Source organism: Rhinolophus hipposideros (genome assembly GCF_964194185.1).
Source record: "Rhinolophus hipposideros genome assembly, chromosome: 5".
NCBI lineage: Eukaryota > Metazoa > Chordata > Mammalia > Chiroptera > Rhinolophidae > Rhinolophus > Rhinolophus hipposideros.
Window position 1 is genome coordinate 80,710,249 of NC_138051.1, and position 22,364 is coordinate 80,732,612.

At 49.6% G+C, this 22,364-nt stretch overlaps 1 protein-coding gene across 7 annotated transcripts in view; it reads left to right on the forward strand.

The window, feature by feature from the left end:
* Positions 1-22,364, forward strand: part of TMEM63C (transmembrane protein 63C) — a 76,393-nt gene that overhangs the window by 16,922 nt on the left and 37,107 nt on the right. For 5 of the 7 annotated variants that reach the window (XM_081048243.1, XM_081048242.1, XM_081048247.1 and 2 more), the window contains 2 exons: positions 2,272-2,411; positions 19,376-19,442. The gene's annotated coding sequence lies outside the window, so the exon portion shown is untranslated. The remainder of the gene's footprint in view (positions 1-2,271; positions 2,412-19,375; positions 19,443-22,364) is intronic. The other 2 variants (XM_081048245.1, XM_081048246.1) reach the window with 2 other exon arrangements.

Genomic DNA, 22,364 nt, shown 5'->3' on the forward strand with positions numbered 1-22,364 from the left:
CATTTTCAGATGAGGAAACTGAGGCACAAGAAGGTTAGGTAACTTCTAGATACAGTGAAATTAGAATTTGAACTAGCACTTCACTCAGGAGGTCATGCTTTTCATTATCTATCCTACTATATAGTTAAATTGAGATTTTTAATCTAGAGGGAAGGTGGTGGTGGGGGGGAAGGAAATAGATTATTTAAACATAATTTTGGGACAACTATCTAGCCTCTTGTGGAAAAAATTAACCTGGGCCCTACCACACTTGTTGCACCAAAATAAATTCTAGAAAGAAAAGATTAAAGAGGAACCATTAAAATGAAAGAAAGAAAACCCTAACAATTCTAGTGAAAAACACAAGCAAATATGTTTAGGGTCCTCTAATAGGAAATACTTTTGACTACAGAAAAATCTGAAATTCCTGTAAGCAAAAGATGCCTTAGATAAAGTAAAAAAGAGACAAATGACAATTTGCAATACACATGACAAAAGTTAGTTGCCTTAATGTAGAAAAACCTCTTTAAAAGCAGTGAGATAAATTAGAAAGACCATAGACAGTTCACGGAAAAGGAAATACAAATGACAACCAATCAGTATACATGAAAACGATGTCTGCCTTTTCTGATTATTAAGAATTACATTTTGAAACAAGACATCATTCTTCATCTCTCATACGGCAAAGTTTAAAGATTTGATAACACACAGTGGTGTTGAGGGTGGGGAACCACAGACATTCTCATGCATGGCTGGGCTGTGCCACCTGGTTCATCCTCTTTGGAAGACAATTTGGCACTACATATCAGAATTTTAGATCCACCTAACTTTCGACTCCTTACCCTTAAGGATTTATCCTACTGCTAACCTCACACGTATGCACAAAGCTATGTAATCAAAGGTGTCATTGCAACTTTGTGCAGCAAAAATATAGAAACAACAAAATATCCGTTACCAGGATATAGGCCCGTAAATTATAGTGCATCCTTGGATGGAACACTAGAGAATGAAGGATCTATCTGTGTTCCTATGCGTAGATGTGTGGTGTTTATTAACTAACAAAACGAAGACAGAGTCCCAGGACTATATTCCTGGTTGGGTTTAAAAAGAAGATGCAGTCATAGAAAATGTGTCAATATTTATGGAAAAATTCTTGAAGAAAACTTGAACAGGAAACTTGACCGTGCTTATGTTTGGGAGTGGGACAGAGGTCTGGGGTAGCAGAAAGACTTTTCGTTGTGTATTATTTTGAAAGGTTTGATTTGTTTCCCCCCATAAGCATCTGATCTTCAGAATTGAAAAGAATATTTAAGAAGAGACCAATTATAAGGGAGAATATTATTTAAAATACCTCACCCTGAACTTTCTTTTCAAATTTGTTTCTCAGTGGGTTCACCAGTTCTTACATTAAACTTTTACATCTGGAAGGGCCCAAGAGACCACCTCCGGTCTTCATTTTGTCCATGAGGAAAATGAGACCTAGAGAGGTTTCAGCACGCTGCCTGGGTGAGGGTTGGAGGTGTCCCCTGGCCTGTCTGCAGAGACTGGTTCCTAGGATGATGCTGCTTTCAGGAGAAGGACCCATGACCCTTTTATGCATATGGTCAAAGCTTCATCCTGGGATTTGTTGGCCCTTTCCCAGCACGTAGTCCAGCAAGTCTCATTCCATGTGCATCCATGGGAAGAATCTTTTAAAATGCAGATTCCCAGCACCTTCCTGGAGAGTCTGATTCAGTGGGCTAGGGTAGGGCCCTTAAACCTGCATTTTAGCAAGCCCCCCCACCCAGTGATTCTCCAGTCTTACTGGAAGTCTCTGGATGGGTATGGCCCTCTCTGATCTGCCCAGCTCAGCCCTGCTGGCATGTTCGTGTATCCGGGCTCACTCCCCTTCCCTCAGTAAGGGAAAGTGGGGTGTTCCAGCCCACCAGGGGGGACGTGGCAGAGCAGACCTAGGTGCTTGGACTTCCAATGCAGTGCTCTATGCATGGATTCCTTTCCCTCGGGCCCCTGCTCTGCTGAGATGGAGGATGGCTCTCCATCTCACCCACCTCAGGGGTGGGTACCTGCATGTAGAGGTGGGAGGCAGACTGGGAGTCATGGTTGTATCTGGGGTGATCCTCACCCCAGCAGAGCTCCCCTGAAGCAGGCCTCGGGAGAAGATGCTGACAAGCATATTGGACCCGGAAGAAGTTTGGCCTGCCTGGGCTGGGGGAGGAGCCGTGGGAAGGCTGGGGGAGGATTGGGATCCATGCCCACCCGCACTGAAAGTGCTTCATTGTCCCCGTGCCACAGAGCCTTGGAGGAGCCACCTTTGTGCTCAGGAGTCGAGCAGGGTTGTTGGGCCACTCAGAAGCACCTAACGACAGATCCAGAGGAAGAAGGGCCAGTGACCGCTCATCTGCCTAAACCCCAAACCTCACCCACTACTCCAGGTAGGTGCTCTTGCTATCCTGCCACCCAGCGGGGCTCAGACCCTAGCACTAGCTCCTTCCTCAAGCCCGGGAAACGTAGCCACCCCACCGCCATGGCCTGTGGCTCTCCACTCAGTGCTTGGGTGAAGGCTCTCCCTGAGCCCTCCCAAACCCACAGCCTGGTGGGGGGAGGGGTGCAGGGGAGTGCAAGCAAGGCCCAGTCCCCTCTCCAAAGGACTCTATCCCAGATGACCCTGGCTCTCAAGGCCTGGGAAGGGGACCAAAGCTCTCTGGCTCTGGTTAGGATGCTCCCTGCTCTGCAGAAATGCACCCAGACTGGGCTGCTAGCTGGGTCCCCTGAGTGGCTCTTGCCCAACTGACCCTGGTTTGGGACAGGTCCAGAACCCAGCCAGACATGGCTGTTCTGAGAGTTCCCTGCCTCTCCTCCCTTTTTACTCAGGAAAGGGTTATGACAAATGGTATCTTCACAGACCGATAGAGCTGGAAGGGATCTTAGTGATACCGTGTAACCTCAATCTTTTACTTCTCAAGCATTACTTATATCAATAGTGTCATTTTAAATGTCATAGCCGGACAGCTCAGAGGAATCAGGTGCAATCTTGTCAGGACGGCACCGGAAGCTCGTAGGTCTCAGGTAGCCCTTCCTGATTCAGGTGTGTCCTTTCTACCTGGTCCCTAGAAGCCTCGGCCCCAGGATCCTTTCCTCTCCTTCCACCTATGGGGTGACTCCTAGCAACTCCTCCCGCCTTGTGAAAAGGATACTGGCAGTGTTAAAGCTAGGTTAGCATCGAAGTGAGGCTTTCTTCCATATTTAAGTAAGTAAACGAGTTAAATATAATCAAGAAAGGAATGGCTAGTCAAGAGAGGCTGTAACTGGGATAAGATTTCTCTGTTTGAGAGTGTCTTTAAAATCTCTTTTCTGGGAAAGAAACAGCTATCCTGTGTGGGCTGTTGGCCAAGAACATTGTAATTATTGCTATTATCGATAAAAGTAATCTTAGATATAGTTCTTTTCTGTGCAGATCAAAGTGCTTGATGTTCACATCTCCCTTAGAATTTCTTGGTGCGGCCTTGTGAGAGCTCCCCAGGGCCAGGAGTCTTAGCCCTAAGCAGTATTTCACTTCCGTGCCTCCGGCCATGCCCACTGCCTCTGCCCTGAGCTGCTCCCTGGTCTGGAGCACTAGGTCTCCCGTCTGGAGGACTAGGAGAGGCGGCATCGAGTCGTGGTAAAGAACGCAGGCTCAGGAGTCAGGTGGGTTTGATTCCCAGCTCCACCGCCTACTGGTACTAGCGTTATAATCTCTATGTGCGTCAGTCTTTTCATCTATAAAATGGGAATAACAGCAGTACCCTAGGGGTACTGTGAAGATCAAAGTTAATATCCGTAAAGCGCTTGAAACATCATCTAGCACTTGGTGAGCGCTTAACACGTTAGCTGTGCTCATTACAAAAGCCTCTTCTCGCCCAGCCACACTATGCGGCCTGATTAACCTCCCTGAAGCACAGTGCAGTCGTCTCACTCCCCGGCTCTAAAATCATCCTTGGCTCCCCATTGCATCTGTAGTGATGGTGCTCTAACCTGCCCTTTAAAGGCCTCCAAGGCAGAACTCTATCATTTTCTTTGTGTATAAGAAGGAATCAGTAACATTTGCTGAGAGAGAGGGTTTCCACCCTCGAGGTGGGTAAACTGAGACCCTCAAGAATGGCAGTGCGGCCACCCCAGCCGCGGGTTTGATCCAAGCTCTTCTGCCTCCCCACCCATGGCCCAGCTATGACAGCGCTGGATGTGCACACAGGGGAGGGTTGGCTTCCCTTGGATCTGCTGGGGCCTCAAATGCAAGGAGCCCTATGTTAAACTCCGACCCTCATCGTTCAGACTGGAGTGAGGAGAGGATGCCTGGCCGCAGGCCAGAACAGGCAGTGACTGCAGTTAAACTCGCACTCTCTGATAAGTTCAGGCCAGGTGGCAGACGTGACGTCATTGTCCTTATTCATCCCTGGAAGGTGGCCAAAACCTCAGCTGGCATAGCTCAGGTGGGAAGCCTGAAGCCAGCAGAGACCCCCGTGATCTGGCACCTTCGATGGAGAATACAGCAAGCACTGCACTCAGCCTGCATCTCAGCTGCTTCTCTGACAGAAGGGAGGCCATGTCCCAGGGTAAAAGGAGCACTGGTTGGCGTAGGAAGGCCCAAGGTCAAAATGGGGCTCCTCACCTGCCACGGAGAACTTGCCAGGTCATTGAGCTCCTCTGAGTCTCTATTTTCCCATATGTAAAATGGGAGGACAATGCCAATTTCATAGCTTGGCTAAGAGGCCAACATGGAACTAATACCCAGAGCACCTATCCAGTGCCTGCAAGGGGTGGGCATTCAGTAATTTGAAGTTATTCTGGTCGGTCCATCAGAGTGGTTTTTCCAGACTGCCCCGTGGAGCTGCCTCAGTGCTGCCAGCCTCTTGCTTTCCTTAACTGAAAATTTCCTCCCCTGGCCTCCATTCCAAGACGAAGGAAAGTGGTGGTGTTTTGGCAAAGGAGGAGAGAAGAAACAGTCCAAATCTTCCCAGACTCCTGGCAAGGGTGAGAGGCACAGCAGGGGAGAGACAGAGTTTTGTCTGATTTCCTCAGATTTTTCCACTCGGGTGGTGCCAAACTCAGGAAGCCAGAAGTGAAGTGACAAGGAAGGAACAAACAAGATCCTGCTGGTTCTTGCAGGGTGGTATTTGTCTCTTGATTCATTCAACAAATGAATGAATTTGTTGGGGTTCCAGGTATATGCTAGGCACTGGAACATTCAACAGCAAGTGAAACAGACATGGACGCTGCCCTCATGGGGCTTTCATTCTAACGAGGCTGGAGGCAGATGATAAACAGCATAAACTATGCATGACGTTAGTATGTTAGAAGGCGATAAATGCAATGGAAAAAGTGAAGGAAAGGGGGATCGGGAGTGATAGGGGACTTGTGTGATTAAATAAGGTCTTTAGGATAGGCCTCACTGAAAGGCAACATTTAAGACTCCAATTATCTGCTCCTCTGGGGAACCCTGAGAAGCCTGTGAGCTCAGAATCAGGGCCAGGTGCCTTTCATGAGATACTAGGAAAGGAGCAGAATCTAGAAGCCCTTCAAGTCTCAGCTCAGATGCCATGCCCTTCCTCCCAAAGCTTCAACAGCTCCCTACAAATTAAGTGCAAGTCATTCAGCCTGAGATTCAGGACCGCATGGCCCAATCTGTCTGTTATCTCACCAGATCCTTCTCTCGCTACCTTTGCAGCCAAACTATTCTACCTGCCATTTCTAGAATATTTCACTCTGCTTCCATCCTCCACTCATTTGTCCCTTTTGCCTGCCCCCCACCCTTGGTTTTTGTCAGCCTAGAAATGCGACATGCCACCAATTCCCTGGCCCCCTGGGGCTGTGGTCTCTGAGCCCCACCACCTTGGCTTGTACCTTTCTCATTGTGTGGCCCTTACTCTGTCTTGGGTATAGGCAGCAGTTTACTGTCTGATCTCTCCCCCTGGCTGGAAGTGCCCCAGGCAGAGCATGAAGCTCTTTCACCTCCGGCAGGTGTAGGGCTCGGCAAACCTTGGCTGAATTGAGTGTGACTGAGCTCAAAGACCCCCAGCAACACCAGGACAAGCTGGGGGGCACCTTTGGCCCATTCAGACGAAGAAAGCAGAAGCAGGAGGCCAGCAGGAAAGGAGAGAGGGAACTAAAACCTAGGTCAGATACGATGGAGGAGCTAGTGAAGGAAGGGGAGAGAGAAATCCCCACCATATTTTTTCCAGACAGGTAGACAGTCAGAGACAGAATGACAGGTCTCTTCTACCCCAGAAGTAGCTCCCACACCCTTCAGCATCCCAGGCCACGCTTCTTTGTGCCTAACTAGAATACCTCTTGCTGCAGCTGGAGCTCAGTGCTCTCTGGATTCAGGTAGCTATTTGATCCTCATTCAGCATGGACCAGAGTGGCTTTCCTAACCCTCAACCCAAGGGGCAGGAGCAAGGTCATCATGAGGCTGGCCCCTGGCCTGGGGACTGGTGCCCTAGTTGAGGAGGCCGGTGACCCCTAGGGCCACACAGAGACCGCCTGGGGGCCAGAGTGTGGAGGCCCCAGAAGTCATAGCGGTTGTGCCAGCCAGTCATCCCTCAGCATCTCTTCAGGGCAAACCTTCAACAGCAAATCCATAAGTAGAGAGCCCCCATCACAGTAGCACTGGAATTCTTAGGCCCCTCATGTTCCTGGCCCTCTCTGCCCCCCAGGCCCTGGGAAGCCATGTGACCCAGACCTGCAGCCTCTGCCATCTGGCTTCCACCCATCACTGGAGCAGCTGTGCTCACAGAGAGGCCGCTCCCTTTGCCTCTCTCTGATCCCCCTCCCTCCTTGGCAGCCAGTGTGCTTCCTGCCCTATTGAGACAGATGGGGCCAAAGTCTGGTGTCTCTCCCATCTCTGCTGCCCTGATGGGTGGTACATGTCCATCTGGGGGACCGAAAGTCCCTTAGGGAAAAGCCTGAACACCATCTGAGTCCACCTCCCCATCTGCTTTAGTGCATGCCTGCTGTCCTCCTGGAATAGCCCTCCCCTGGCCTCCACATGGCAGCTCTTCTTCAACTGGGAAGCCCCATATGCGCTCGAGGCTGGGTACATGGCTACTGGAAGCAGACTGGGCAGATCTCCCTTCAGACACAATAGTTCGCTTCTTGGGGTTGTGAGGATTACGATCTTGTGCTTGCAGAGTCTCAGCACACTGTGTGGCAGTAAGCCTTCAATTAATGTGACTTCTGCTATCCATCCTTTAAGAGCTGCCTCGTCTATCCCTCCTCCAGGCAGCCTTTCTGGATTGCCCAGGGCTCCCAGCATTCCTTCTCCAGGCCTCCGGAGTGCACTTATGCTGACTTGTCATGGTTTCTTTGAGGGTTTGTGTACCCACTCGAATCTTATGCCTAGACTATAAGGACCTTGAGTGCAGAACAGAGTCTGGCCCATTACTTTGCTGAATAAATAATTTTGTGAGTGGCATGGGGGAGGCTGGGACCAAGAGACTAAGAGAATAGGATTGAAGCTGCCAGGACTGACTTTTTCTTTTTTTTAAAATTTTTATTGGGGAATATTGGGGAACAGTGTGTTTTTCCAGGACCCATCAGCTCCAAGTCAAGTCATTGTTTTCAATCTAGTTATGGAGGGTGCAGTTCAGCTCCAAGTGAAGTCATTGTTTTCCATCTAATTGTGGAGGGCGCAGCTCACTGGCCCATGTGGGAATCGAACCAGCGACCTCGGTGTTGTGAGCATTGCGCTCTAACGAACTGAGCCAACCGGCCGCCCAGGACTGACTTTTGCGGGGTCTGTCCTAAAAGACCAAGATGTCCACACCAAGCAGTGTCAGCATCACCCAGGAACTTGTCAGAGATGCAAATTCTCAGGCTCCACCCAGACCTACTGCATCAGAGACTCAGGGAGGCCCAGCAACCTGTGGGGTAACAAGCCTGCCAGGTGATTTTGATGCTCCCCAGTTTGAGAACCACAGCTCTAATGTTTCAAAGTAACTCAGGTTCATAGGAGCTGGAGTTCCTCTCGGGGGTCTCGGCTGTGCTGAAGGCTTCCGAGAAGGCTGTCAGGCTGGGCTCCAGGGTATGGCCCCTGCTGGACCCACAGCTTGTGCTGATAGGGCTGGTGCAATGGGCACACGTTCCCCACAGGTCTCCCCCTTTCCCAAGTGGCCCTAGATCCAATGGGATGCTGCTCTCACCTTGCCGTGATGCTGGTCACTCCCCACAGCCACTGGCCAGCATCCCCTTGAGGCCAACCCCTGCAGCAGGGTCCCTAGGGCAGACTTCTGGACTGTTAGGGCTGAGAGAGACCCTAGAGATTGTTGGCTACACACACATACGCTCTCACAATCACCAACACACACAAATATAGAGACACACCAATGCATATACAGACACAACTCAGTGTGTACATATAAACACATAAATGTGCATGCACCGCCAAACTCAAATTATAGTCACAAACACAACCTCAAGCACAACCAAATACCCCCCAAAACCTATACAGACACACAAAAAACACATCGATAACACCTTAAAATATACAAACACAAATGCATAGACCCACTGTATCCATTTCCTAGGACAGCTATAACAATTGTCATAAACAGGATGAGTTAAAACAGCAGAAATCCATCCTCTCCCAGTTCTGGAAGGTAGAAGTCTGAAATCCAGTTGTTGGCAGGGCCATGCTCCCTCTGCAGGCTCCAGGGAAGAATCTTTGCCTCTTCCCAGCTTCTGGTGGTTGCTGGCAACCCTTGCAGTTCCTTGGGTTGTAGCTGCATTGCTCCAGTCCCTGCCTCTCTCTTCAGTGGCTTTCTTTTCTGTGTGTCTCCATGTAGCCTTCTTATAAAGACACCAGTCATTGGATTTAGAACCCACCCTAACGTAGTATGACTTCGTTTTAACCACTTACATCTTCAGAGACCCTATCTCTAAATAACGGGATGTATATAGTTTTTAAAAATTGAGATAAAACTGACATACATATATTATATTAGTTTCAGGTGTACAACATAATGATTTGCTATTTGTATATATTGCAGTACAATAAATCTAGTTAACAGCCATCACCATACACAATTACATGCACATAAATAAGGTCATATTCTGTAGTTCCAGGTGCACATGAACCTTGGAGGGATAGTGTTCAACCCAATACACCTACACATCCCAAATTACACAGGCCCAGGGAAAAGGCCAGACACACACTCACGCACCCCTGGAGGATGGGAGCTGGAGATCCTGAGGGGGGAGAACCCCTCAATGTCCGAGCTGCTCTTTCCTCCTCTGTAGCCCAGCACAAAGTAAGTCACACCCCAGTATGGGGGCTACTTTTCATCTTGGTTTTGCTCTTTGTTTGGCTTGGTTAGATATGCACATGGTACAAAATTCAAAAAGTAAAAAGAGAGAATATAATGACAGTATGTCTTCCTCACCCTGCCTCAGCTTCCACCTAGTTGCTCTCCCAGAAGGCAACCACCGTCAAGAGTTTCTTGCGTCTCCCTGCAGAGAAAATCCAGGCGCAGGCAGGCACCCGGGAGGCGGCGTGCTCCATGTGCTGCCTGCGTCTTGCTTTCCTTACTGAACAGGCATCTGTTACTCTGTATTCTGATTGGCTGCTTTTACACTGTTTGGGTCCCCCCTCCACCTGACTGTGCTCCGACTGAGGGCAGATCCCTTTGTAATTTACCTTTCCTCGCCACTTCCTAGCTCTGTGCTGGCCCAGAGTAGGTGCTCAGTGAAGGCTGGTTCTAGCTACACATGAACAAATCATCAACAACTGGTTGGGTCCGCGTGAGCCAGGGCTCAGCCTCCTGGCTGTAGAGCCTGGATCTCTCTGTCTCACCGCGCATGTGGCACCATCCACCAGAGCCCATCTTGGCAGCAGGAGCTGCTGGGGTGGGATGGCACCCAACCGCATCCTGCTGTTCTGCACCTTCCTTCTGGCTGTAACTGGGGCTGAGTGTGGGATCCACGGGTCTGCATCTCCTCTCCCCCACCCTCCCCCCTCAGTGTACTCAGGACTCCTGTGGGAACTCCAGCAGGGAGGAGGCTCGGGAGAGAACAATGTGGGGGTGGGGGAGTGCTGCTGCTGTGAGCCCTTTGCCCAGTCTTTGCTTGCTGGAGGCTTAGTCCAGACGTGTTACCACGGAGACGGGAATTAAGGCGATAACTGTGTCAAACTGAAGCCTGCAGCTTCACCTGCTTCTGGTGGTAATGTATTGGCTCCACAACACTGGGATTTGAGATGTGCCACTTTTTTTTTTTTCTAAATCAACACAGAAATGGCTGCCTCAGTCAAGATTTCACCAGGCCCTCAATGTACTGATTGAGGGGAGCTCCAGGGGAGAAGGAGACGGAGGTGGGCAGGGGCTGCCCAGCCTGAGAGATGGAAGCCAGGGAAATGTTAGCCAGCAGCAACCTCTGCTCATCAGTGAAGGAGGGGCTTAGGTTAGAGGATTTGTACGAGGCTTTCCAGCCACAGCACTCAGGGTTTGAGATCGATCCTGGAGGCCAAATGAGACCCCTCCTAATCCCACCGCCAATCATTCCTTTCTTCGACAAATATTTGTAAAGCATTAAGCTCTGCCTAGCTCAGCAGAGAAAAGAAAGAGCAAACCCAGCCATGGATTCTGTCACCACGGAGCTTTCCATCTGCTGAGGGAATCGGCCACTTGCTATGACATCCTATAAATAAAAATCAAATGTTCTAGGTAATAACAAGGAAAATAATACCTAACCACATCGAGCCATTGCTATGTGCTAGGCACTGTTCTACGGGTGTCATGTGAATTGGTTTACACAATCATCACATTCACCCAATAAGGTAGAAGCTATTACCATCTTCATCTTACAGATAAGGAAACTGAGGCACAGATCAAGAAACTTGCCCAAAGACATGGAGCTAGTGAATAGCAGAGGCGGATTTGGACCCAAGGAATCTAGCTCTCCATAGAGACCCACATTTAAATGCTACACTATGGCAGGCTGGCATGGCTGGCTGGCCCCCGTTTGCCCAACTGAGAGCTGTGCTGGGGGGCGGGGGCACCAAGACCCCTCCCTGATCACTGCTCTCGGGTCTTGATGCTGTGGCCAGCACTGTACCGTGTCCGCCAGGAGTTACTGATCTGGGGAGACGGGTGCCTCTGGCTTCCGGACCAAACTGTAGGGGTCTGGTGGCCACCTTGATCTTCCTGGCTCAGCCAGACCCTTGAATCTTCTCTCTGAGGAGGCGCCTGCACAGAAACCACTGGGCTACTCCACTCCTTCCACCCCATCGACAAACTCGAGTGGGAGGTTGTCAAAACGAGGGCACTTGAGGAGGGAAGAAAGCTTTGAGGCAGAAGGAACAAGGGAAGCTGATGGTACACATGCCGGGAAAGATCAAGCCTTCCTTTCTAAGTAGGAGTTTTCTGATTATAAACAATAATGTATACGCATATCAAACAGTTTTTTTTTAATTAATTAATTTATTTATTAGTTTCAGGTGTACAAAACAAGGTAATACTTAGACGTTCATCATTTATATCCCTCACACTGTGAACCCCCCTCCCCCCATCCACTATCCCTCCGACCTCACACTGAACCATCACATTATATATATAAAATTATAGTTGGCATTCATTAATGTTTAGCTTCTGATGTACAATGCCATGATCAGGTATCCACAGTATCCCTGAGGTGGTCTCCCAAATAGGACGCATGTCCATCGGATACCCAACAAAATCTTTACAACATTATAGAATACCTTCCCCAAATTAATTTTCAAAAGAAAAACCCTGAGGCCATCTTGTGGTCACCAGCTGCTTCCAAATCCCTTCACCTTTCCCCTTATCCCCAACCCCCTCCCACACACCAATCTAACCACTCTCGGTTTTTTCTCTGCGTCCCCAAAACTGACTCTGATTAGTTCATTCACATAGTCTTTTCTTTAGATTCCATATATAAGTGAGATCATATGGTACTTGTCTTTCTCTTTCTGACTTATTTCACTTAACATAATGTTCTCTAGATCCATCCATGTTGCTGCAAATGATAAGATTTCTTTCTTCTTTATGGCTGCGTAATACTCCATTGTATAAATGTACCACAGCTTCTTAATCCAGTCATCTACCGATGGGCATTTTGTCAAACAGTTTTTTAAAATTCAGAAAACGTTTTTAAAAGACCACTGACAGTACCACCACCCAGAGAGAACTGGTCTTTTTTGCTATAGCGATAATTTTGGTTTTTATTCTTTCTTTCCTTTTCCCCCCAATGTTTAGAATTGAGATCATCTTGTTTAACAGCATTATATTCTGCTGTTCTTACTTTCCTGCCTTTTTATCACAAGCAGGGAGTCACCCCCCCCCCCCGTCCCGGTGTCTCCCAGCGTCACTGCCCAGCTCCCAGGGGTCTAGGCATCAATGACGTGCCCATACCTGCATCTCTCTCCTGCCTCCAGCCCCATTTGGGCACTATTATGGCTGCTTCCTGACTTGGGTCCATAGGCAGAAAGGCATGGGCCCCTGAAGGGGGTGCAGGGTCTTCAGGGCAATAAAAGGAACCTTCCAGGCAAGGAGAGGGGTCCCAGAGGTGAAATGGATGAGGAGAAAGCCATCAATCACACTCAGCTTCCAGCATGGTCCCGATGGCCACCTTCTCCCCTTGTGGCATTCCAGCTCTCTGTGCCACCTGCAGCCTTTCCTCCCCTTTAGTGGAGAGTCCCTTAGATGTAGACAGATCTGAGAGCCTGTCTTCCTGTACCCCAGAAATACAGCCCTCCTGGAATGGGCAAAGCCACTTTCTCCCCAGTTGTACCTTCAGAGGCCTCAGGATACAGTGGAACCAGACACTTTCATTCCAATCCTGCCTCACTCTCTGCAGGTGTGTGACTTTAGGCCAGCTACTGAACCTCTTTGAGCCTCAGTTCCTTTGCCTGTAAAATGGGGATATTGATAACTACCTCTTAGGCTTCTACTCCCAGCTTGCTTGTGAAGTGTAAATGATGATCAGTGGGATAACCGTCAGAAGGCACGCAGTACCATGCCTGGCCCCTAGCAAGGTCTGTGTCCTCTCCTTTCCCTTTCTTTTCCTGAGGCCTTCTCAGGAGCTGTGCCCACGTGGGGCCTGGAGTGCATTCCCAGAATTTCCTGTCAGCTTTTACTGAAATGCTTTTTAGAAAAGCATTTACTTTTCTCCATTTAGCTTCTGTCTTGAGCCTGAGGGCATTATTCCTGGAGAGGGCTGGGCTATCAGATGCCCTGGGCTCAGGTCCCACTGCTCACTGGCCACCTGACCTGGGCTAGTCACTTAACTTCTCTGTGCCTGAGATTCCCCACCCATAAGATAGGAGAAAAGCAGAACTTACCTGTTCTTTATCTAGGAAGCAAACACTGCTCTAAGAACTTTCAACAAAACAGAATTTAATGCAGGGAATAACATTAATCACCAAATCACTGGAAGGGTTAAAATCTGGGTCTTCAGAGCAGAGCAGAACTAACCCACCAGACAAACCACTCCTCAACCACGGCCAGGCTACAACTACTGGAGCCTCGTCTGCAAGCCAGGGATCAGGGAGCCTCTGCAGCCTGTACCAACCACTATTGCCTCCAGCTCCTCACTCCCACCCCCACACTCCAGAAACCAGTGACTGGACATTGATCTGCTTCAAAGAACTCCTTCCTCTCCTTAGCATTGCTTGTCAGCAGAACGCAGCCCAAGCAGCAAGAAGACGGCCTTCTCCTCCTCCCTTCCGCCTTATAAATCTATCTCCAGTGCATCTAATTGATGGACCCTGATCTGTATTCAGATTCCCAGCTGCAAGGGAGTATTGGAAATGTAAATGTTAGCTTTCTAGTTTCTGCAATATAGGAAGGCACACTAGAAAGAGGTGGGAATGGAGGCTAAAGGCCATTGACTGTATCCAACATGTAATCTGATAGGTGCATTAAGAAAGTTGGCGCGGTGCCTGGCATGTAGAACGGTTTCAATAGATGTTAGCTGCTATTCTTATGATTGGGCCAGGGGCACCGGCAGGTACTGTGGGGCCCTGCCCATGGAACCCAGGCAAAGAGAAGCAGCCGGGAAGTGTGGTGCTGTCCGTGGTGCTGAGCAGCTTTCTGCAGGTCCCAGCTGCTGTCTGCTTTAGGATTATAGTGGGCTGGACGGCCAGGTGGAACCCCAATCCACTCACCCCATGCTGGGGCTTCTGAAGGAAGGCTGTCCTCCGTCCTAGGAAGAGCACAGCAAAAACAACAACCAACATGTGTGGTACACATAGTTTATAAACATAACTCTCTGTACCATCTGTAACTCACAACCACCTGGTGTAGGCAGGATGGTCAGAATTATGTCCATTTTATAGAAGAGAAAACTGAGCAGCAAGAAGTTAAGTTGCAGTTAGTAAGTAGTAGAGCCAGATCCACACCAATCTCCTGACCCAAAATCATATGCTCTGACTTGGCAAGCAAGACTTGGTCACCAGTGGTGAGCTATGGGAAGGCAAAAGTGTGTGCAAATGTACGCCCACCGGGGCCTGGAGTGCGTTCCAGAAGTTCAGCCAAATTTGATTCTTTCCTGTCCCTGAATGTGGCCCTGGATAAAGGTCCGTCTGTCTTTCATTAATGCCTGCTACTACATGCTGGTCATTTTGGGAGAATCACAGTGACATGGGCCCTGCCATCAAGGAGCCCATGGATCTGCTGGGGGACTAACTGGCTGTTCACGTGCATGGAAAGAGGAGAGAAGGGTACCAGGCAGTGGTGGCAAAGAGGATGGGAACAAGGTACAGACCAGGATACTCATTGGAGGAAGGCCTCAGGGAATAGGATTGGAGCTGCACCCAGGGCTTTAAACGATGATGATACCAAGGCCCCGCCTAGCCCAGGAGGGAGTGGCTGAGGCTCAGTCAGGGCAGGGCAGGCAGCTCTGAGAGACAGGACAGGGCAGAGGGCAGGCATGGCGCCCCAGGAAGTGGCCGGGCCAGTGACCTCTGGCATAGGGAGAAATGCACGAGTTTGAGATTCAAGTGAAGAGGTGGTGTGGGCCTCTGTTGACCTCCCACCAATTTTCCAGTCTCAGAATGAGCTGGGAGGGGGGAGGGGAGATCTCCTGAGGAGAATATAAGGACAGGTCTCATGAGCTGCACCACTGCAATGTGATTTAAGGGGTGCTGAGCTAACATCCTCATCCCAAACCTCCTCATCCTCCCTGCTTATTCAGGGGAAGTCAGAAAACATTTTGGATCTTTAAGAACTCCTTATTTAGATGCAAGTAACCCTGGAAATCTGAAGCTGGTGTTTCTCTGTCTTGGATACACCTAAGAATTGACTGTCAATTCTCATTCTTAGAATCTGGAGTGGGGTGTGAGTCACTGGATCTACTAAACACCTTCTGGGTGATTCCAGGCCTGCTCCCACCCCCAAGGCTGACAAGTCACTGATCCAAGCCTGAGGGCACGGAGGGGAGCCAGAAAACCTAAGATCTGATCCCAAATCCATCACTTTCCCCAGCCTTAGGCAAATCTCTTAACCTGCTGGTGACCCAGTTTCTTTATATGTTAAGTTGGGCAAACCATCCTTTGCAGTAAAGATATGAGGAGAGGGCCAGTTAGAGCAAAGAAGGACTTACTGACACTTGGGAGAAGATGCGTGGCCAGCTGGCATGGTGGGTGGGGAAGGACATTAACCAGAATCCTCACTGCAGTAACAGCCCCTGCCCTCCTCCCTCTCCTCCTAGCAGTGAGAGTGAACCTGGGCCACTGAGCCGATGTCCTGGAAGGGGAGGGAGAACAGATCTGAGAACAGCCGGCACGGAAGGAACTATGAGGAAAGACCCAGAGCAGAAGGGGAGGTGGGAGAGGGTGCCCATGGCCAGGAATTCCAGTTTATTTTTTTAATATCCAGAACCATGGGAAATAATCTTTCCTGTTGTTAACAAAAAGGTGATGAATTATTGAATAGACTGAGAAGGCCAGACAGCAATGGAGTTGCGGGGGAGGAGGAGGGTGATGGTGGGGTAGGCCCTGTAGCTTTGTACAGGGGTAGGCCCTGTAGCATTCTAGGGGTGACAGCTTTGGGGGAGAAGGTGGGGGTGGCTCCCCACCCACAGTTTCTTCTCCTAGGACATGGCTTATGACTACAGTGGTGTGCTTGTCCTAATCAAAATGCAGTCCCTGGGGACCAGCTCTTGAGAATTCATGTGGATAGTGGAGCAGAGTGAGCTCTGGGCTGTGCCAAGAAATGCAGGCTGTGTGGCTGCAGAATGAGTCTCTGAGACTTCTGGAATCCTAGCTCCAGCCTGGCCATTAGAGACCTTTCATCAAACCTTGTCTTATAGACAGAAGGCCTTGGGCTGTCACCTGCCCAAGGCCACAGAGGTAGCCCAGAACGCAGCTCCCCTTGGATCCCTCCGTCCATGGCACTTTCCACTGCACCACCCTAAAAGGCTGGGAAAGTTTCTATCCCTGGACTAGGACTTGAATGCGGTCATCCCCTTCTTCTGCCCCCTGCCCAGCACGGCCAGCTCAGTAGAGGCCCAGTGGGTCCAGGAAGTAGCAGAATAGAGGCTTACAAACTTCCCCGGTTCAAGGGCTAGTTCTGCCACTTACTAGCACCGTGACCTCTGGGAACTTATTTTACCTCTCTGGGCCTCAATTTTCTCTTTCATCTAGGATGACTCCAGTACCCTAGGGTACTTGAGGATTAAGTGAGCTAGTGATTAAAGGGGAAGTATTTATCCTATATCAAGTGTTCAATAAATATTAGCTATTAATAAGACTGGCCCCTCCCTAGCGATTCCTGGACCACCCTCGCTCTGAGATTTGGGCTCCCCACACAAAGCACTTGGCCTTGAAGAGGGGAGTGGGGAACAACATGCTGGCCTGACTAGTTAGGACAGCAGTGGGAAGGAGGGCTGTGAGAGATGGGCCAGAGGAGTAAGAACGACAAAGCAGTTCTTTGTGAAGCCTGTGCCCAGTTGCAGAGGAAAACTTTATTCAGGCCTAAGGACTGCTAAGCCTCCAACTTTTGCCACTGGAGGCTGGGATGAGGGAGAAAGGGGAGGGGAGAAGGCCACACACTCCCCCATCAGAGGAGACGTACAGCTGAGGAAGGGACGTGAGAATCCTGACTCACCAACCAGCATTCACACTTTTTCTCACTGCTCCTCTTTGGCCCAAAAAGCAAGGCTGACATTTGCTTTTCCTGCACTGGAAGAACACAGGCAACAGCCCCCTACAGGCTGCAGTTTGTGGGGTACTGGACCATCCCTTCCCATACTCCACATTGCTGCTTTCGCCTGTTCCAGAACAGAGTAGGTGGAAAGAGACTGGGAATGGTTCACCCTGGGCCCCTCACCACCATCTCACAAATAAACCGGTGACGATGATGATAGGACTGGCTAATATTGAGCACGTGTAGTTCTCAAGCATGGCGGGAGTTATCTTATTTCATGTTCATAGTGACCCTGTGAGGCAGTATTGTTATTATTCCCACTTTGCAGAGTTGGAAACTGAGGCTCAGAGAGGTGAAGTCACTGTCCATGGTCAACATTGCTAGCAAGGGTGGATCTGGCATTTAAGCCCAGACAGTCTGCTCCAGAGACCCCCCTTCTTCCTGATGCCCTGAACAGACTCCCTGTGCTCTGCTGTGAAATTCAAGGCCAAAGAGAGGGGATCCCTGATGCCCCTGCGATGGACAAGTTTGTGCCCCTGCTCTGTGTTCCTTTAGCCTACTCAGATTTCAAGTTTTATCCTCTTCAGTGCTGGTGCTTTGGTCTCCAGGAAGTTTTCTACCCCTCTTCTTCATATCCAAGAGCTAGCTTTTCCCTCCAGAAAGAAGGACGGTCCAGGCATGGTTTATGGATGAGGAGAAAAGGCTTGGCGATGTTTTAGGTTTCCATGGCAACGTTCTCCCTCATGACTGCCTTGCTTGCTACCGAGAGAGCTCAGGAGGGTGGTGGGGTGGGAGGTAGTCTCTCTTCTTTCTTCTCCTTCCTCACCTCCCCTTTGGGTTGGGCAGCCAGGTGAGCTGAAAGCCTGTGCCCGACCCAACCCTGCTACGTGGATTCCACCCCACGCCAAGCGTAGGGGCCGGGACCTGGAGCTGGGAGTCCTAGGCAGAACAACAGCCTGGGCCAGGCCTCCTAACAGCAGTTCTCTCCCCAAATCCCAAAGGCTATAAACTCCCTCATGTTTATACCTGCAGGGTCCACACAGGGCCTAGCAAGAGTAGATACTCAACGGACTTTTGTTGAAGGAATTAATGAACAAGTGAAAGAACAAACCAGTGATCCATCCTACACGGTAGCCATGAGTATTCATTTTCACTTTCCCACAATGCTGTGCTCAGTCTCCCTTCTGAGTCTCTACCAAGATGCTTCCCTCTGCCCATGCTTCCCCAACACTGTGCTGATTCCAACACCTCCTCATAGTTCAGTCTGGAGGTCACTTCCTTGCAGAAGGCTTCTCTGACTGCTCCAGAGTGGACCCTCCCCATGGTTCCCTTTACCCAGGCTTTCAGAGTGTGCAGTGGCATGTGCCTTGGGTGCTTGCCTGGCTCCCCCAGTGAATCTGGGAGCCTAATAGGGTGGGAACCAGTCTGACATGATGCCTGGCTCACGGTAGGTACTGAACTCTTTGTGGAAGGAAGGAAGGAACAGAAGGAAGGAGGGAGAGAGGGAGGGAGGGCGTAAAGGAGGAATGCTTTTGGAATGAGCTTGAATGAGGGAGTGGGAGTTGAGTGGAAAAGAGCAGCTTCCAGAACTCAAGCCTTCTTTTTAGAGCCAGATGGGTGCCCACAGCTCTTCGCAGCCCAGGACACCCTCCCCTTCCCTTGTCATGCATAGTATTAAGCAAATAATAACAATAATCACGAGTCCGTATGGTTGTGTAGCAGTTCACCACGGGCTCTCACATCCTTGGCTTCCTTCCAGTGCTCAGACTGACCTGGGAGGGGCTTATGAGCTGTTCGCCTCATTTTAAAGGTGAGGATTCAATTCAACACATGGTGCTGGACACCTGCATAGCCATGTGACAAAAGATGACCTTAGACCCTTATCTCAGACCATACGGAAAAATTAACTCAAAAAGGGATCATAGACGTCAATGTCAGAGTTAAAATTGTAAGATTTTAAAGAGAGAAATCTTTAAGACCTTGAGTCAGGCAAAGATTTCTTAGATACAATACCAAAAGTATGGTCCATAAAAGAAAATTTGATATGTTGGACTTTGTCAAAATTCAAAACTTTGGTGCTTTAAAAGATACCATGAAGAAAATGAAAAGACAAGCAGCAGACTGGGAAAAAACCATTTGCAAAACACGGATGTGATGAAGGACGAACATCCAGAGGAAAGGGGCCCTGAGAGATGTTGCTGCCAGAGAAGATGACCAGGGTCCCTAAATCTTGTGGTCCCTCCACTGCATTTGTTCTTTTGCAGCAGCCCCGTAGCTGAGCGGAGCCCCCAGGCAGGCCTGAGTTGGACCCTCACTGGAGAACTGACTCAGGTAGGACGTTTCACCAAAGCCTTCAGAATCCCCCACCCCCAGATTCACCTCTCTCCTCAGTGCCTCACCTGATTCCTCGGCGCGGGCTCCCCCCAGTGGCCACCAGCAGATCTGTAGCTTCCTGCTGCCGCTGACCCACCGACAGCCTGAGATGGCTGGATGCCTGGCCCATCCCCCAAGAGACCCCAGAAATGCCATCTCTGCTCCTCTGACCCTCTGGCAGAAGGCTTACTGTTAAACTGTACCACGTTCAATGTCAACTACTATAAGTTTACATTTGGTTAAACATGTTAGTGTAAATGAGTTAACCAGTGACCTGGTGGTAATAATACAGTGAGCAGCCTATGCAGAAAAAGAGGGGGCAGAAAGTAGGGAAACTTAAGATAAGCAAGAAGCTCCCTGCTCCTGCTAGATACTAATTTGGAGGGGAGGAGGGTGAGTGTGTGCTCTCTTTCCTTTGTCCAGGGCTGGTCTCATTATACCCTTTCCCCTGTTTTTGTGATTTGGCCCCAGGAGCCCTAGACTCCCAGGCCACCTGCCATCACCTGCCAGTCTCTTTACCTCTATTCCCTCTATCCACGCCTCCCAACCTTCCCCACATCCTAAAACCATTCCACTCTGCTCCCTGGGACTCTGCGTCCACTTTTCATTTTATAGACATCTATGTGATACTTCTTGTGTTCTAGGCGTTGTTCTCAACACTCAACAAACCTTAACCCACTATTCCTACTGTGAAGTGGGTCCTAACTGATAGCACCCGCCCCCTTGTCCAAACGAGTCGATGGTCATGGAGACCTGAAGTAGCTTGGTTGAAGTCACTCAGTGAGTAAGTGTTGGCACTGGGATTCGGTCCCACAGAGCCCAGGATGCTCTGAAACAGCCCCAGCTCCTCCACGCCCCCCTTCACTGTGAACTGAAACCAAGACTCCCCAGGACCCCACTTCCTTTAACCCCTCTCCGAGAATGGTTTATGTTTCTCCCCCATCACCACTGGCCTGGGGAGGGGAGAAACATCTTTCTTGCTCCTCTTTGCAACTTGCGGACACTTCTTCCTCGCCACGAAGCTCCTGTCTGTCTTGGACCCTTGGCTTCCACCTAGACAACCTGCTCTTTGTTATAGGCATTGACTCCTCGCCCCAGGTCAGGCCCCTCCCTCCCCAAAAGGGTCCGATTCCTGCCTCACTGTCAGGCCAATACTATTCCTGTCTTTGTCCTTACTGATTTCAATTCCCACATGTCCAGAGCTGTTCCTTCTGCCAACTGGACAAAACAATTCTCCAGGTAGTCCATCAAAAGAGGGTTTATTTGGGAAAAGAAAAAGAAACAAAACCACCATAGACGTATGACGATACACAGCTCGGGCTGCTTACCTCCGGCCAGCCGCCCACCTGCAAAACCTGCCCTCTTGCCAAGATGGCCCCTTGTATAAATAAATCCCTCTTCTTGAAGTTAGAACTATAAAGTTGTTTTTTAAAGACTTACTTTGTGAGGGACTTTTTAAAAAAAAAAAATTTTATTGGGGAATTTTGGGGAACAGTGTGTTTTTCCAGGACCCATCAGCTCCAAGTCAAGTCATTGTTTTCAATCTAGTTGTGGAGGGTGCAGCTCACTGGCCCACGTGGGTGTTATGAGCACTGCACTCTAACCAACTAAGCCAACCAGCTGCCCCTAGAACCGTAAAGTTTTAACAGGAAGTCAGGACTAGAGAGTAACAGGGAGCCGGGCTGCACCCATAGACCTCCCAGTTCTATGGTTAGTCATTTTAAGATGCCAGTTCACTTTGATCACTTCCAACGCTCTCATGGTGACACTTCCCAGCTGCTCACTCCACGGTCATGCCCTCGACCTTATCACGACCGCTAACTGCAATCCCAGGTTCAATGTCACCCAGATCATTTTCCAGCAGCCACTTCCTATGTCAGCTCGCACCCTCTAGCACTCAGCCCTCTTCTTACCCACTGGAACTTCAACACCTTTTACTGTTCCTCACCCATCTCATGTCCCGTTTCTCTTCTTACCTGGCTCAAATTCCACATCCAATCATTAAAATTATTAATGGTAAGTACTCCCTTGTATACATCTTCAACCCTCTTGTTTCATTCTCATACTTGCTTTGGAAAACCTCTACTGTGGTTAAATCTAGTTGTCTGTCTTTTTCACACCTGCAACCACGCAGATGCGTACAGCTGGGAGACATGCGCCCAGCTTAAGTCCAAGACCATGAATCTCCACGGGCCCTTCGTGCTGTCCGGCAATCCTACACATTCTCCTAACCCAAGCACGAGATCACTCCTCTAGATTTCTATTTCTACCTTTTTAATTGTCCTCAAACATGCCCACCACCAGCATCTCCCACTCACCTGAGAACTTTTGCCTTATTTTACTGAGAAAATAGAAGCAGTGAGGAGGTGCGTCTACAAGCTCCACCAGCAGGCCTGCCTCCCCTCCTGCTACCTACCAGGGGTCAGCTCTCTGGTTCTGGGCAAAGGCCACCTTCACTTGTGCACTAGTCTCCAAGCCTTCCCACATCCTTACAGCTAGTTCCCCATCGTTCCTACGTCACCTACTGGGCCATCAAAATCAGCACACCGTGTGCGGCTGTTCCTCCCATCCTAACCACTTTCACCTCTTGTTACTCTGCGAATGAGCTGTTCCTACCCATTGGGTCCAAATCCTCTCCTGTTCTTCTCTCTTGCACTTGTTCCAGTCTGGCCACCAAATAACTCACACGTCGTTTCAACAACGACTAATTCTTGGTTGTCATCTTATTTCACCACATCAACACACCCGATCCCTGCCTTTTCCCGGACACGTTTTCTTTCTTTGACTTCCAGGACACCACCCTCTCCTGCTGTTCCTCCTTCCTCACTGATTGTTCTTCCCCCGGTGCCCTTTTCTGTTTCCTCCTCATCTGCCCAACCT